Here is a 16210-nt window from a genome sequence, read left to right as displayed (position 1 = left end):
GGAATACCGAGTCCTCATGGACATCATGCTGCTCCAGGCGGCGGCAGAGAATTACTGCCTAGAGCCCCAGCATCCATTCATGGCCTGGTTCTGGGCTGTGGAGCGGCTCAGACAGGTGAGGCCCATTCAGAAGCTAGGTGAGGGTCAGGGTGGACTCTTTCTGCTGGCCCCGCCTGGGATCCTCCTTCTAGGGCTCCCTGGGCAGCCAGGCACCAGCTGTGGGAAAACCCTGGGAGGGACTCCTGAATGCCAGCTGCTGCTCAACTCACAGGTGTCCCTCTGTACTTAGCTACATCCTGTCCTGCCAGCTGGAGCCACGGTCTTAGCTGGCCAGCAGAACACAAGCACCAGGACAACTGGCTACAGCCACCATCAGAGCTGAACCCGTGGCCACTGGCCGAGCAAGGATTGCCCGTTGGCCCCTGGGCTACTTGTGGTGTGTAAGCCCCATCTGCTGTTCAACACCCCTTCCTCTCACCTACAGAATTATTTTTTTGTGGGGGGGTGGGCAATATTTAATATAATTAAAGGGGTTTTATTTAAACAACTACAACAACAACAAAAAAGGAATGAGAACCCTTGGGATTAAATTTTTGTTACCAAAAAAACCCCCCATGTTTTTATTTTCTCCTCTTCCAGCCCACATATGTGTTTGGTTCTTTTAATCCCTACAGTAATGTACAACATGTACAGACTCTCTTATTCATTCCTAAACCTAGAAATCTTAGAGAGTCAGCAGCTATTCAATGTGGCAGGAAGGAGAAGAGCCAGCCCTCCTTACTACCTACTGGTGGCACCTCCAAATCCCTTTTCCTCAGAGGATAGGTTCATTTCAGTGTCAGGCATCTGGGCAAACAGCAGAGACAGCTTTCAGGACCCCTGAGATGGAGAGGTTGCAGGTCCTTCCCCAGGAAGGCACCAAACACTGAACAGGAGAGTCCTTGAGAGTTCCTTTCCCCCCGCCCCCAGAACTATGTGCTGCCCAGGAGAGGGGACGCTCCTCTCCCAAGGAGGACGATGTCTTGCTTCCTTTGGGATATGGTGTTTGTGTGTGTGTTTGTGTTGGTTTGGACCCAGTACTGGGACTGACGGTTGTTGAGTTCAGTCTCTGGAATTGCATCAGCACGAAGTAGGGAAAAAACATGTAAAGAGATCCAATCCTGCCTGTGGAAGCTCCAAAACCTGAGGAAGCTATTTTGTAAATGGAAGAAGGGCAGGCAGGACATTCCGTCCTCAGTTTCCCTTTAGGCTCTCCAGGTTCACCCTTTACCAAGATTGGAATCCTCCTGGGATCCTTATCCATGATCTCTGGATTCCTTTTCCCTGCTTCTTTTTGGAGTGGCTGGGGAAAAAAATAAAGGAACTGGGAGGTGTCCCTTTAAGGCCATAGCTGAGCCTGCCTCTATTCACACCTATGCTGACCTAGGAGCTAGGATGTCCAGCCATCCTGCATTCCCTAACGCAGTTCTTGGCAAGGCCGTGGTGCCCTTTAGGCCCCACCCTCTTGGTCAGGTCCTTGGTAGCCACTGCTCCCTGGCTGGGGCCTGATGGAGCAGAGATTGGTTCTCCCTTGCCAGGATAAAGGTTCATATACTTGACCAGAGAATTCCCCATACTCTCCTTGCTGGCCAAGGGCACTGTCAGATCCAGGTCGTTCTGAAGTCCCTGGTGTCCAACATCCACCAGGTGACACACTCATGTTCCACTCACTTGTCTGAAATGGGGAACTCACCTGACCCAGTAGGCCTAGACACAAATGGAATGTGAGCAGGGGAGAAGCATCTATCATGCAAATGGATGCAAAATGAAGCAAGGGTAGGAATACTTCTATCCAGACACAACAGACTCTTAAACAAAGTGGGGAGGTAGGAAGACACAGAGAAAGACACTACTTCATCACAATGGAGACCATGTAATAAGAGAACACATCTTGAAATATGTAGACATGCAACATAGGAGTACCCAAAGGCATCCAACAGTTCATAACAAACATAAAGGCACTTTTGACAGCAATACATACAGTGCGGGACTCTAACACCCCACATCTACTAATGGAGACATGATCCAAACTGACAATCAACAAGAAATCTATGCCTTTGAGGGATGCATTCATTTGAACACATAGATGCAGAAACTTCCACCCTGAAACAGCAGAATCTGAAGTGCTTTCAAGTGCACATGGAACATTCTCCAGAGTAGATTACACGTTAGGGCACAACGCAAGTCTCAACAAACTCCAAAAGATGGATATCATCCCATGCATCTTTTCTCAGCACGATGCTATGGAACTCCAAATGAACCCCAGGAGCAACCCTGGAGAGACCACAAATCCATGGAGGTTCAATTACAGGCTACCCAACAAGGACTGGTCAACGGGTCAACCCGGAATCCAAAGAGGAAATCCAAAATTATATGGAAGCAAACGGACAAGCCAAGGGTCCCCAACCTTGCAGATACAGTGCAAGGGAATCTAAGAAGACAGGATCCAGCACCACAAGAGAAATCCTCAATACCATCAGCTGACACAAAAGTACCTAGCAAAATGCAACACAGAGCTCCTGAGCAGTTGCTCAGCCTGGGTGAGTTGGAGCTCCTGCTGTTCGGTGCAGGCTTAGCTTCCATCTCGACTCTAAATCCCAGCCTGGGGGGTGTTCTTTCCTTTCTTCCAGAACTATCCCCACCAGGGCCACTGGGGAATCAACCCTTCAGGGGATTCTCAGCAGAGAGAAATGGTTAAGAAGGCCCAGGAAGCAACCACCCCTTCTCTGTGGGTGGATCAAGGTGACCAATTAGCGTTCCCTCTGTGAAACATTCCACAGTGCTTTTGCGGGGACGATCCTCTAAGGCTCTAATGCCCAGGGTTTCTCGGCAAAGTGCAAATTCCGACTGAGTAACCCTGGGAGGCACCTGACACTCTGCACTTCCAGCATGCTTGCAGCTAATGCCTGGGCTACCTGTCCCCAGAGCACATGGAGAAACAACTTGCCAGCGGACCAGTGGACAAAATGTCCTCTCTTTCACCACCAAGAAGAGATTGATCAGCAACAGTCTGGCAGCCACAAAGAGTTGTTTGATTGTCAGGAAGATCAAAAGCCAGGCAGGGCTTTGTCCACCCCCACAGGCCTCTCCTCCTGTTCTCCTCCAGAGTATAGGGAGGCAGGATGGCAGGAAAGACAGTTTGTTCAGTAGAAGCGAAATCCTGAGCTTGAGTTCCTTTCTACCTAGTAGCCTGGGCACTCCTATGCTGCTTCCTCTGTGGCCTCTGTGGAAGGCCATTCTAAACACCAGTCCTGGCTTCCCAAGTTCTGGGATACTGGGCAGAAAGTGATGGAACTCAAGAGAGTCCCAGGGAAGTGACAGTGGGTTTGGTCATGAAAGCTTGAAGGTGTGAAAGACCATCTCTTGCCCTATGTTCCCTTGGTCAGAAACCTTTCAGCAACCACTCAGAGGATAGACAGGCAGGTACATAGCAGGGATGGGCATCCTTGGGAGCCACTGTGGACTGAACCTGGTGGTCTCTTCACCACAATTCACACAGACCAAGATACTGAGGTAAGACTTAACATCCATGGGTGTTTTGTTAGCATAGGCTTTGATTCATGTGTGACTTTTCAGAAACAGAAAAGAAGAATAAAGGGAATAAGGAAAAAGAGACAACCAAAAAACCCCGGCTCAAATATAGAGAACATACTGGTGGGAACCAGGTGGGGGGATGGGTGGAAGAGGGGGTGGGGATTAAGAAGACACTTATTGTGCTGAGCACTGAGTCATATACAGAACTCCTGAATCCCTACTCTTCACCTGAAATGACGATAGCACTGTACGTCCATTAGACTGTATTTTCAAAATTGTCTTTGAAAGGTGGGTATTAGGGGATCAAAGATGAGATTATGCTCTGAGAGTTTCACAATCAGGTCTCCTCAGGCTGACCGTAAATGTACATTAAAGATCAATGAAAGAGTCCAAAGACAAAAGTAAAGTCTGTTGATATAGAAAGGCCAGTGCCCAATTCTGTGTTCACAGAAAAGATACCTTCCTATGATACTGGCTGTTGTAAAAGCATTTCACTCACATCCCCTTGGTGCTACACTCCTCTGGTGTTTCCATTCTACTTGGTTGTGTGTCTTCATGAAGTAGTTGAAGGAATTTTTCCTATCCCTTGCTTCGTGGGCTAAACCATAGTTGGCTATTTCTAGCCCCTGGAAGATTGGAGCTGGAGGGCCTTCTGGAAAACATTGCACAACTGGATCACTCATCGTCTTCCAGAGAAGGAAAGGGAGGCCCCACAATGGCACCAGTGGAACAGGAACACAGAGGAAGTTCTCCTTACACTGGCTTCAGGATCCCAACTCTCTGAGCAAGAGTGAAGAACCCGCGTCCCTCCAGACACAATGGACACATCACTGGAATGGGTCATTTCCCAGGAAAAGCGAAATGCAGTCAAACATGGAAAGGTACACAATAACCTCACTGAAAGAAAGCCCACTGTGATCCCCTACCCTGGGTCTTAAGTTCCACCTATGCGTGAAGCCATTTGATAATCACAGGGAAAGGGAGGGAAAACTGAATGGAAAGCCACCACAGAGGGAGAAAAAGGATGAGAGGCTCTTACCTAAGAAACAAGCAGAGGGTTGCTGGAGGGGAGGTGGGTGCGGGTATGGGACAATTTTGGCAGGAGCATAAAGGAGGGCATGCGATGGGATGAGCACTGGGGGTGATATGAAAATGATGAATACTTGGGCACTACCTTCAAAACTAACGATGTCCTGTATGTTGGCTAAATGATTTCAACAACAACAACCACTACAAAATACAATCCAAGGTTCTTTGTATTCTTGTTTTCAATGTGGAAAATACAGGATGATTTCTTTTCTTCCCTCAAGCAATGAAATGAGATAGCCTATTCATGAGAAGGCAATTCTGAGGACTCTGCCTTTTTCAACCCTAAAGAGATTTTCAAACAGGCTTTCACCAGTTCCAGTCCTTTTTCCCTTCTAGCCAATTCGGAGCAGTCTTGGCAGGGTGGCAAACACTTTTCTTCAAGGTGACTCACACCAAGCAAGTAATACCCATACTTGCCACAGGAGTTACTACAGGTGTGCACCCTCCATCATTTACAAGGGCCTCAACTACATGTTTTCCAGAAAGGTGGCATGAATACTAGTGCCTGGCAGTTTTATCTTGGATGATGTTCATCCCTTTGTTCACTTGTGGGATGACTAGGGACAGGGTCTCCTTCTCACTTATGGAGGTTCAAGAGCTATTCAGCTCACCTTCAAACACAGCCCTCTCCTCTCTCCCTCGAGAAACATGTAGAACTAAGTGACCATGAACTGGTAACATGCAACAAGGGGTACAAAGTCTTACCTGAATTCAGCTCAGCATGGCAATGACAGACTGGTCCCTCTTGGAGGTTGCTCCCAGTGTCTTTGAGTCACTCAAACCTCCTTGGCAACTCACTCCAGAAAGTGGCTCACTTGTCACAATGGCTCACGATAGAGGGATGAGAAGTTCCTCGGAGACAGGTGACACCATACCACTATCATCATCCTTTGTCGTGGAAGAAGTCTATGTCCCTCGTCGGATTAAGAAACCCTTCAAACAGGACTGGAGCAGGGTGCAATAAAAGGCTCCCGTTGAAGAGGGGCTGAGCTTGGGGACATGTCCAGTCCTATGTCTCACTGCCCCCATCACCACACAGGTAGTGCCCCAAATGGGCAGGGTACCATTTCCAGGACACGGCTCCTGCTCGCCCACCATACCTATTCCTATCATCGCGCCATTGCATCTGGCCAGGACCCCAGCATCAGGCCTATGCTTCCCAGTTCATGATGCTGCCTGCCTCCACCAATGATCCTATTTCATCTCTGAATTCGGAGCTCCGCAGCATTCATCTTCCTCAGCTTCACAAAACAGGATTGGGCAATGATTTCATGGATACCACCTTCAAGGCACAGGATGGAAAAGAAAAGGAAACTCACACACTGGACATTCAGAATACTTAAAATCTTTGTGACTTGAATGACATTATCAACCAAGGGAAAGCAGAGTCCAGAAGTTGGGAGAGCATGTTTGCAAACCATGGATATGACAGGGCTCAATATCCACAATATCTAGAGATCTGAGAAGCTGAACCAACACCAAAAAAAAAAAAAAAAGAGAGAGAGAGAGAGAAAGAAAATGTGATGTATGAATGTACATATGGGGAAGAGAAATAACCAAGCTATACACATGGAAGGAAATTGGAAAGGATACTTCCCAGCACTAATATTTCAGGAAATCCTAATAATAACAAGCAATTAGATACCATTTCACAGCCATGATGTTGACACACCATGGGTACAGGCTGAGGGAAGACTTAGAATACACGAAAAGTCCAAGTGTTGGCAAAGATGCAGAGAAGTTGGAACTATGTTCATTGTATGTGATAGGATTATTTAAGGGCATTGTGGTATTAGTAAAGCAGTCCTTCATAAAAATCAACTTTAGAAATGCCATGTGTTTTAATAATTGCCCTTCTGCAGTAGATAACCAAATTAATGGACAACGTAGTCTTGAAGACTTATCTGAGCACACCTTTTCATGGCAGCATTGTTCCTAAAAGCTAATCCATGAACGCAATCAAAGTATCTGTGCATGGAGGAAAAGATGTTATATATATAGTCATTGGGATAGTATTCATTCTGTAATGAGGAAGAAAACATTGGCATGCACCACCATATAGACGAATGTTGAGGATAGTATGCTAAGTGAAAGGAGTATGCATGAAGATACCAACTTTGACTCCACTCTTAGGACCTACCTAATGTAGATTCCTAAGGACAGAAAGTAGAATGGTGTTTGCCAAAGGCTGGAAGGAGGCACTCATGGGAAGAGTCTGAGTCATGCCAAAGAGGTTTAGTTTTATAAGATGGAGTGAGATGGGAAGGTGGGTTCCTGGGAGGTTGGACAAAGATATTAATGCATTTAAGACATTTAGAATGTACTCCTTGAACTTCATGGACTTCATGACCTAAAAATAAATTACACTGGAAAGTGTAATTTGCTAAGATGGAGAAATGAACACAGGACCATTTCATCTGGCCATTTATAACCTTCCAGGTAGGTCCTATCTCAGCCATTTGACTTCAGCCATTTTCCTTGAGACCACATGGAGCAAACAAAATGTTGTCCTTCTGTGACTTTTTCACAGTGTCTTGCCTGTTGTAATTAATGCTGGAAGAAGAAGAATTAGAAGAAGGAGGAGGAGGAGGAGGAGAAATAATTGTCTTTAAACATGGAGGTAGGTGCACAGATTTCTTGAACATATCCCTTGATTTTTTTCATTATTGTGTTATGATAGTCACCATTAAATGTATCATTAGTTTTTGATGCAGTGTTCCAAGATTGTTTATGTACAAAAACAAGTGTTCCATGCAATATGTGCCCTCCTTAATAACCCCCACCAGGCTCATACATCTCCCCTCCAAAACCCTCAGCTTGTTTCTGAGAGTCCACAGTCTCTATTGGTTCATCTCCCTCTCAGATTTCCCCCAATTCACTGTTCCTTTCCTTCTTCCAATGTCCTCCATGTTAATCCTTAGGTTCCCCAAGTGAAACCACATGCTAATTGACTTTCTCTGCTTGACTTCTTTCACTCAGCACCATTTCCTCCAGTCCCATACATGTTGATGCAAAAATTGGGTATTCATCCTTTCTGATGCCTGAGTAATATTCCATTGTATGTATGGACCAAAGCTTCTTTATCCATCCTCTGTTGAAGGACATCTTGGCTCTTACCACAGTTTGGCTATTGTGGACATTGATACTATGAACCTCAGGGTACATATGGTCCTTCATTTCACAACATCTGTATTCCTTGGTTTTCTGTATGCCAAAGCCACTTGTTCATGGACCACATGGAGAAACAAGGTGTCATCAGTCCAATCCAAAAATGTTCACCACTTTCAGCAAAAAATAGTGATTTATCAGCACCAGTTTGACAGCAACAAAGAGGCATTTTGAATTCCAGGAAAATGAACAGCAAGGACAGGGCTTTGTCCACACCTGCAGGGGTCTCCTCATGTTCTCTTCCTCAGTAGGTTGAGTCAGGATGGAAGGCGTCAATAGTGTATGGGTTTCATTAGGCTGGTGGCTTCCCTTTCTTGTGCCCTCCTGGATCTCTGTGATGTGTGCAGAGCACAAACTCCTTTTAAGAGGGATGGATGAACTCAGGGATATTCAAATTAAAACCACATTGAGATATCACCTTACACCAGTTAGAATGGCCAAAATTAACAAAACAGGAAACAACATGTGTTGGAGAGGATGTGGAGAAAGGGGAACCCTCTTACACTGTTGGTGGGAATGCAAGTTGGTGCAGCCTCTTTGGAGAACAGTGTGGAGATTCCTCAAGAAATTAAAAATAGAACTTCCCTATGACCCTGCAATTGCATTCCTGGGTATTTACCCCAAAGATACAGATGTCGTGAAAAGAAGGGCCATCTGTACCCCAATGTTTATAGCAGCAATGGCCACGGTCACCAAACTGTGGAAAGAACCAAGATGCCCTTCAACGGACAAATGGATAAGGAAGATGTGGTCCATATACACTATGGAGTATTATGCCTCCATCAGAAAGGATGAATACCCAACTTTTGTAGCAACATGGACAGGACTGGAAGAGATTATGCTGAGTGAAATAAGTCAAGCACTTGTTCCCTAAGGAAACAGGGATCCATGTTTAGTCAAGAACACCACCACTCTTGGCTATGGAGATTGGTTTAGGACCAAGCTGGCCAATAGAAGGGACTGATGAGTGGAAGCATAAAAACAGAGAAGCTGTCTCTCCCTGGCAATGGCTCAGCTAGCCGTTGTAAACCTCCCAGCTCTAGGGGCAGCCATGTACAGAAATCCTGGTCAAGAATGATACCAAGAAAGATGTAGTGGCCAGAGAGACAGAAAGGACTGAATCCCGATGGACTAATAGAGCCCCTGGACCCAGTTGGACCTGAATCACAGGCTGTTCCTACACTTTTTCAGTTACGAGACCAAAAATTCTGTTTTCACACATCGAATACCATTTCACTTTTATGTAGAATCTAAAATATAAAACAAGCAAAAAATACAGGAAAAAAAAAATACCCATGAATTGAAACTAGGGGCTGCCAGATGGGAGGGTGTTTGGAGACAGGCAAAATGAGTGAAGGTGATTGGAAGGTATAAGCTTCCAGTGATGGGATGAATAAGTCACAGTGATTAAAAGTACAGCATAGGGAATATAGTCAGTGGTATTGTGATAGCATTATATGATGACAGATGGTAGCTACACTTGTAAGCATCATGTATATAATTGTTCGCTCACTATGTTATAGACCTGAAACTAATGTAAAGTGTGTAACAACTCTATTTCCATTTTTGAAAAGTTAAAATGAATCCATTTTGCTACAACCAAGAGAGTCCTACCAGATGCAGCATGCTGCACAAAACATGATCTCTGCCTTGGTGTATATTTAGAATTGAAATGAAGACATGAAAAACAATAAGAACAATGTGAGACAGAGTAGTATCAGGTGCTGTACTTTGTTATAGTCTGAGTGCCATGAGTCCTTCAGAAGTCAGAGGAAGGGCAGGCAGTGGGCCTTGATAGGATTTGGGTGAGTGGAACTTTGAAGAGCTCCATAATCCTGTGCTTGCAATGGGAAATCTGATATTGTCCAAGAACCAAAAGTTTGTTTATCGTGTTGGGGCAAACTTGTATTCAAGGTGAAAGTACAGAAACTTCAAACTGCTGTCTTAAGGGATATGGCCTCAGACCCATCCGATATGTCATATTTTATAGACGTGCAGTTTTACACTTCCAACGTCTGAACTATTTAAATTCTGAAACAAATTTGGCCCTATGCAGAGTGCCTAAAAGACTGGGTCTCTGTGCTTCGTGTGTCGAGGAAGTGAGGACACATGTTTTCTGAGGCCTAGATAATTGGAGTGGATGTCAAGGAACCCATCAGGCATGACTTGAAAGGCACCCATCCCATGAGCAGCAGGGAAAAGATAGGATGCCTTAAGCACTTTAGATGTATAAACAATCCAGTGTCTCCAGGTGATAAGTCGCTACTACCACCCTAGTGATACCCAGTAGGACCCCTGGGTAAAACTAGTCAGACTATGACCTTCCCAAAGTTGCTTCATCAAGGGAGCAGGTGGGGAAACATCCAAGTTGGGCCACTTTCATTGGTCACATGGACACCTTGGTGCTGGCCGCCCATTCAGCATGTGAGTGCCCATCTTCCAACTGACTCAAAAGTGTCAATAAAGTGCCATGTGCTATGTGCTGTTTCAGATCCTTAGCCTGAGGCAGGTCAACCCCTAAAGGCAGAGCCTGAGGAAAGGATTTGAGCCAGGTGGCTAACTTGGAGGTGGCCCAGGATTTGCTGGGGAAGTAAGGCAGGAACATCAATACAGGACTTGTCAAGGAGTGAGCTACTGCTGTGAGCAGCTAGGACTCCCTCCTGTTAAGAACCTCTAGGAGACTATATGGAGCATGCCTCAGAATTGCCCCACTGAGCAGGGAGGAAGCCGGGGAACCTATCCACCCACTGGCTGAATGCTGCACGAGGGGCAGTGTCTTCCATCCCCCAGGAGGAGAAAAAGGGAGAGGCAAACAGGTACTGGAGATAGGTAGGAAGCTGTCAGGGTTCACAGAAACTTCCCACCAGCTGCAGGTGAGCACAAGGTGAGCTGAGAAGATTTGGCACACGATGTCTTCTTCAGGGATCGCACTAAGAGTTCCCACCCAACATTTGCTCATCTTGATTGGCCACACTGTTCAGCTGCCTCTCTTCTCTAGCCCCATAGAAGCCCCCAAAGTCAGGAACTGTTTCCAATCATAGCTGTATCCTCCATGTCTAGTATGATGGGTGGGTCAGATCAATGTCCAGTTAGGATTTACCAAATGATCAGATACCACGATATTTGTTTCAGTTTCTCCCTGGGTTCTTTATTCCAATTGTTCTCCACAGAGTGCACTGCAGGTAAGATGGCAGTTTCCTCTGCTGCCACTGACCGAAGGCAGGGTTGGGAGAGAATCCATTCCATGTCCCCACATTAACCACATTTGGCCCTCCTTCGGATGCTAAGGCAGGAGGCCTCTAGCTGGACCGAGTCATTGCCCAACTTCCTGCGCACTCCTGGCAGGAAGCAAACTTTTACTCTAGGTGCCTTCTCAGGATCAGGCAGTGTCCTCACACTCCACACAAGAGCTCTTACACTTGCCATCATAAAAGTCTCAGAGCTGGTTGGCTTTCTTTGGGTTTCCCAAGATAAGCAAACTCACTGCTGCCCAGATGTCTGGCTGCTGCCTGGTCCTTGGGTAGCTTCATTCACCAGTTTTGCAGTGATGTAAGAGGAAGCTTTTTCTGTCAGTTTAGCATAAACTTAATCCTCTCAGCAGCAGCTGATTCAAAACTTCCATACAGGCAGGTCCTAGGGGCAGCCCTCTGTTTGGAAGGGGGGTCAGGATTTACAGAGAGCTACCTTAATATGGCAAGCACCTTAATATCACTTAGGTGGTATGATAATTTGCAATGGCTTAATGGAGAGGTTGTTGGATTATAGGAAGCTAAAGGATGCCATCACTTTGGCCCCTATTCCTTATGAACGAGATGCCCTATGATAGAATTGGTCATGAATGGGATGGGTGAGAGGCAGAGCAAAGCCAGAGAAAACCTCAGCATTTAGCCACCGAAAATTCATGTGACCACTGCTGGTTTTGTTTTTAATAACATGAGTGTTTTTTCAGGCAAATCAGGTTAAATATCTGTTAGAAAGAAGAACCATCAGTCCTGAGCTTGGATGAGTCTTTTGTTTATAGTGGTACAATTTCTAATAATTCCCCTGGTGCAGGTGCTGCCATCCAGATCCTCATCTCCTCAGCTGCTGGCACTAGAGAAGTGCTTCCATCTGTCTAGCTGAGAAACTGTTTGCCACATCTTTGACTGATCTGTGGAGATTTGGGAATTTGTAAATCCCTGTGTTTCCCTGAATGAAAACAGACATTGTGCCAGAAACTCACTGTCAGAGAGAAACGTCTAATATTGGTAAATATTATTTATCTTACTTAGCAAATAAGAAAGAGGCCAGAGTACCCATCTCAAACTAAGACTCTTCCTCACAGGATGGATGCGACTCGGTGAAGTAATGAACAGAATTCTTTCCTTCATCTACATGTGCATTTGGAAGTGGAATTGTGTCCTGTCACAAGACACCTAGGTTTTAAAACACAAAAGATAATATGCCTTTACGAGGTTGAAAGCATGTAAGTCTTACTATGGTGAGGCGATAAGTCAGTGGCAGATGGGAGGTGTCCTGGGTTGATTTATTTTTTGCTCCCCTCTGTACTGTCAACATGGAGATGCCTTTTTTCACATAGCTCAGTCCCTGAAAGTCCCTGAAAGAGAGTTTTGTGACCTGTAACCTGGCCATTTCAAAATATCCCTTGCAACAGTGCCAGTCTTTGGAATTTCAGTGTTGATGACTAGGAACTGTGACTACATCACATCACTTGTATCCCTTTATGAGAGAAAATTGTTGTAGTTCAAACATAAACCCTATGATTTCAAATATCTGGAGTGTGGATACCCAAGGCAAGAAGCCATGGCCATGTATAGAATACTTCCAACTTCAAATACTTCATCCCTTTGTCTCCATAAACCACTGAAACATCTCAGAAATCCCAATATTCCAAATCCAGATAGTCAGCCTTGAAAGAAGCCTTCAAGCATTAGAATAACTGTATTCAAAAGTCATATCAGCTCAACAATGGATTTATGACTTATTGTCAACCATGTGTGCATTAGCCCATACCCTTTACTTATGACTGCTGCATTTACCTGGTGCATTTGGACTTTGTGTTTTGAATTACAAACCTCATGAACATCTCACTGATCTAAATTCCTATTCAATTGTGGCTACAAATGGCACAGAAACTGCTGCTGATGTGCAAAGGATGACAAAATCTCCAAGTCTGTTTGTACATAGTTTAAATCGAAGAGGGTTTCAATAGGATTCCATTATAATTTGTTCTACTAGTGTCAAAATGAGTGCAAATAACAGAAGAGAAATTGTTTTAAGGTTGCTTTATGGAAGCAATTCACTCATTTGAAACAAGAAATGACACTGAGCATAATCAAAAGATAAAATTGCTAATCGTATGATGGCTGACATGGCTGTTCATATTCTATTGAAAGTCATTCAGTTAACTGTCAAGCCTGTTAACTCAAGTGCTACAAGAAGGGCATTTCTTAAAGCAGTGCCATCTGGTTGCCTCAGTTTCCCAGGTGACTATGAGTGGTTAGAGTGGATTCATCCATATTCCAGTCCATGCGAATCCACACAGCATTGCCTCTACTCTCAACCTCTCCACTTGCTCTCCAAGCCTCCTCCCATTTCATCTTCTTGAAGCAAACCCTTCTCCTCTCTCCTCAGAATCCTCCAACAACTTCCCAGTGCTAAAGAGAATGGTCTGCACTCCTTAGGCTGGTGAGCTTGGGACAGCTACCCAATATCCACTGTTCATTCATGTCTTACAACACTGATTTTCTTCCAGGGAGCCATGCCCTGTTAGAAAATAGCATATACCAGCCTCCCTTACAGCCAGGGGTGGTCTATAAGCTATACTGGAAACCCTGGGACTTCTTTAAGAAAACGCTTTAAGGGGAGCTACTTCACCTGGATGGGCATGGCCTATCATCCTTTTTTCTTTTCCTCGGGATCAGACCTATAACATGGACAAGATGGCAGAAGCTCCTACTGCCAACAGATAGCCTCGAGGGTGGAGAATCAGAAAGGTAGATGGAGCCCAGATCTTTGAAGCTGTCATACCAGTTCTAGAGAGCCGACATCTTAACTTCTTATCCATGAAAGAGTTACCACCCAAATACTGAAGCTTCAGAATTTGGATCTCTGTTGTAGCTGCTGACCCAATTGCTAATGGATAGGGTTGGCATGGAACAGTCTCCACATTAAGTGCTCTAAGCTTCCCTATCAGCTTTTGCATCACTTATTTCTTAATTCTAACTCAAGATCATTCTAAACAGGCACAGATCCTGGATTCCTGTATCAGGTTTGCCAGCAGCTAGTTTCAGAGATCTGTATCTTCTACTTCCTCCCAGAGACAGTCTACCAAGCCTGGTTGCTTCTTCCACCAAGCCTTTTAATTTTTTTTAAGATTTTATTTATTTGACAGAGAGAGATCACAAGTAGGCATAGAGGCAGGCAGAGAGAGAGGAGGAAGCAGGCTCCCCGCCAAGCAGAGAGCCCAACACGGCGCTCGATCCTGGGACCCTGAGATCATGACCTGAGCCGAAGGCAGAGGCTTAACCCACTGAACCACCCTGGTGCCACTCCAACCAGCCTTTTAACAGATAAAAAAGGGGGCAGTGATCTATTTTACATTTGGTGGATTTTAAAAAAGCTTTTTAATGATCTTCTGAGTATATGTGCCAGGAATCAGGACAGGTGGATAGGCCCTGTTCAGGGGCAGGAAGTGGGGTCTGGCCTCAGCTGCTTCTGGGCACCTGGAAAATCACCCCCTTGCTCCATTACTGGTCACAGTGATGAGCGCCTGGATGCGGTGGACTTGTCAGCTTCCTTCCAGGCACGTGGACCTTTATTTTAAAGTTGTGATCACTGGAAGATATTATCTCAGTCCCCAGGAAGTGAAAGATCTTTCACCAACAATGTCATGACTGGAGTGACTCCTCCCAGAGCCCTAGGTCATAGAAGTCAGGCTGTACCTGCTAACCTCAGTCTGTCTGAGCTCCCACCTGCTAAGAAAACCTCTTATCAAATAGACAAAAGCTGCTTTAAAGAAAAATGGGTCTGTGGGTGAATCAGCACTCTAGGTGAATGGCTACAGGGCTCTATTGTCTAAACAAAATGACAGGAAAAAAGGAATTCAATTGGATAATTAATAGGTGAAGGGGATGAAGAGTACACTTGTGAGGAGTACTGAATAATGTACAGAAATGTTGAATCAGTATATTGAACACCTGAAACTCATATAACACTACATGGCAATTATACTAGAATAAGATCATTTTAAAGATTATATTTGTTTATTTGTCAGAGAGAGAGAGAGAGAGAAAGCACAAGCAAGGAAAGCAACAGGCAGAGGAAGAAGCAGGCTCCTCTCGGAGCAAGGACCCTGATGCAGGACTCAACCTCAGGACTCTGGGATCGTGCATGACCCAAGCCAAAGGCAGACACTTACCCAGTTGGGCCACCCAGGCATCCCAAATTCCCCCCCTCCCCCGCCTTTAACATGCTCGACACAATGATGAGGTTAGACTCTAAAATAGGATGAAAACATGAGGCAAACTTTTAGTAATGTCACTTTAAGTTTTGGCTGATTTGTCATTTTCCTACTATTCTTCATAATCTTTATCAACCAATTGCTGTAACCTCTCTTTATTCAAAATAGGCATATTTTACATATATGATAAGACTCAGTCTCTACCTCTCTTTCTCTTTGCTCTTAGTCCTCTTTTTAATTTATTAGTTCCTAATTTAAGGCTCTGTATATAATAACTATTCAATAATTCTTGGAAAATAATCTCTGTAATTGAAATTCATACCACATTCAGAAGTACCATTAACCTATTTACAGGTGGGAAGCATGACCATAGGGTTTAATGAGTTGCCCTAAGTCCGTCCTTGAGATTTCAAGTGCATTACAATATTTTCATTGAGCCAAGTTTTTAATAGTGCTATCTGCTGAGAAACAGATGATCATTTGTGAACTCAGAGGCATTTATTAATGTGTCTGCTTGCTTTCCTCTCCCTCATAAGTAATGATATCAATAAGTAGTCACATTTGTGAATATTCACTCATGCCCTCTATTTAATCACATGGAAGCCCTTTCTCAATTAAAAGCAAATGATCTACCACCTCTGTTTGTCTTATAGTGGGGGCCAGACTGCTTGCCAGGATCCCAGGCCTTCAGTCTTGGACTTGGCAGGTCTGGTGAAGGTGAGGAGTGAGGAATGGAGGTGGACACAGTGGGAGGAAAGAATGTACACAACTGCCCTGGACAGTCCCTCTCTCCCAGGTGCAGAATCCCCATCAAAATCTGGGGAACCTAATTTGAAAAATCTGCATGTGCTGGGAGGAGTGTGTTCTCATGAGTGTTGGTGCTTCTCAAGCAAAGGTTTCCTAAATCTGGCCACTGCA

General features: G+C 44.9%; 1 long non-coding RNA gene across 1 annotated transcript in view; it reads right to left on the bottom strand.

Moving 5' to 3' along the window:
• The window catches only part of LOC123391351, a 64404-nt gene that overhangs the window by 27778 nt on the left and 20416 nt on the right, over positions 1–16210 (bottom strand). Inside the window, exon 2 of the long non-coding RNA XR_006605987.1 lies at positions 5368–5944. This is a non-coding gene — a long non-coding RNA (uncharacterized LOC123391351). The remainder of the gene's footprint in view (positions 1–5367; positions 5945–16210) is intronic.

The sequence above is a fragment of the Mustela putorius genome, unplaced genomic scaffold (genome assembly GCF_011764305.1).
Source record: "Mustela putorius furo isolate JIRA1106 unplaced genomic scaffold, ASM1176430v1.1 tig00000224_pilon_pilon_pilon, whole genome shotgun sequence".
In the NCBI taxonomy this organism is placed as follows: domain Eukaryota; kingdom Metazoa; phylum Chordata; class Mammalia; order Carnivora; family Mustelidae; genus Mustela; species Mustela putorius.
This window is presented reverse-complemented; position numbering and strand designations above follow the sequence as displayed.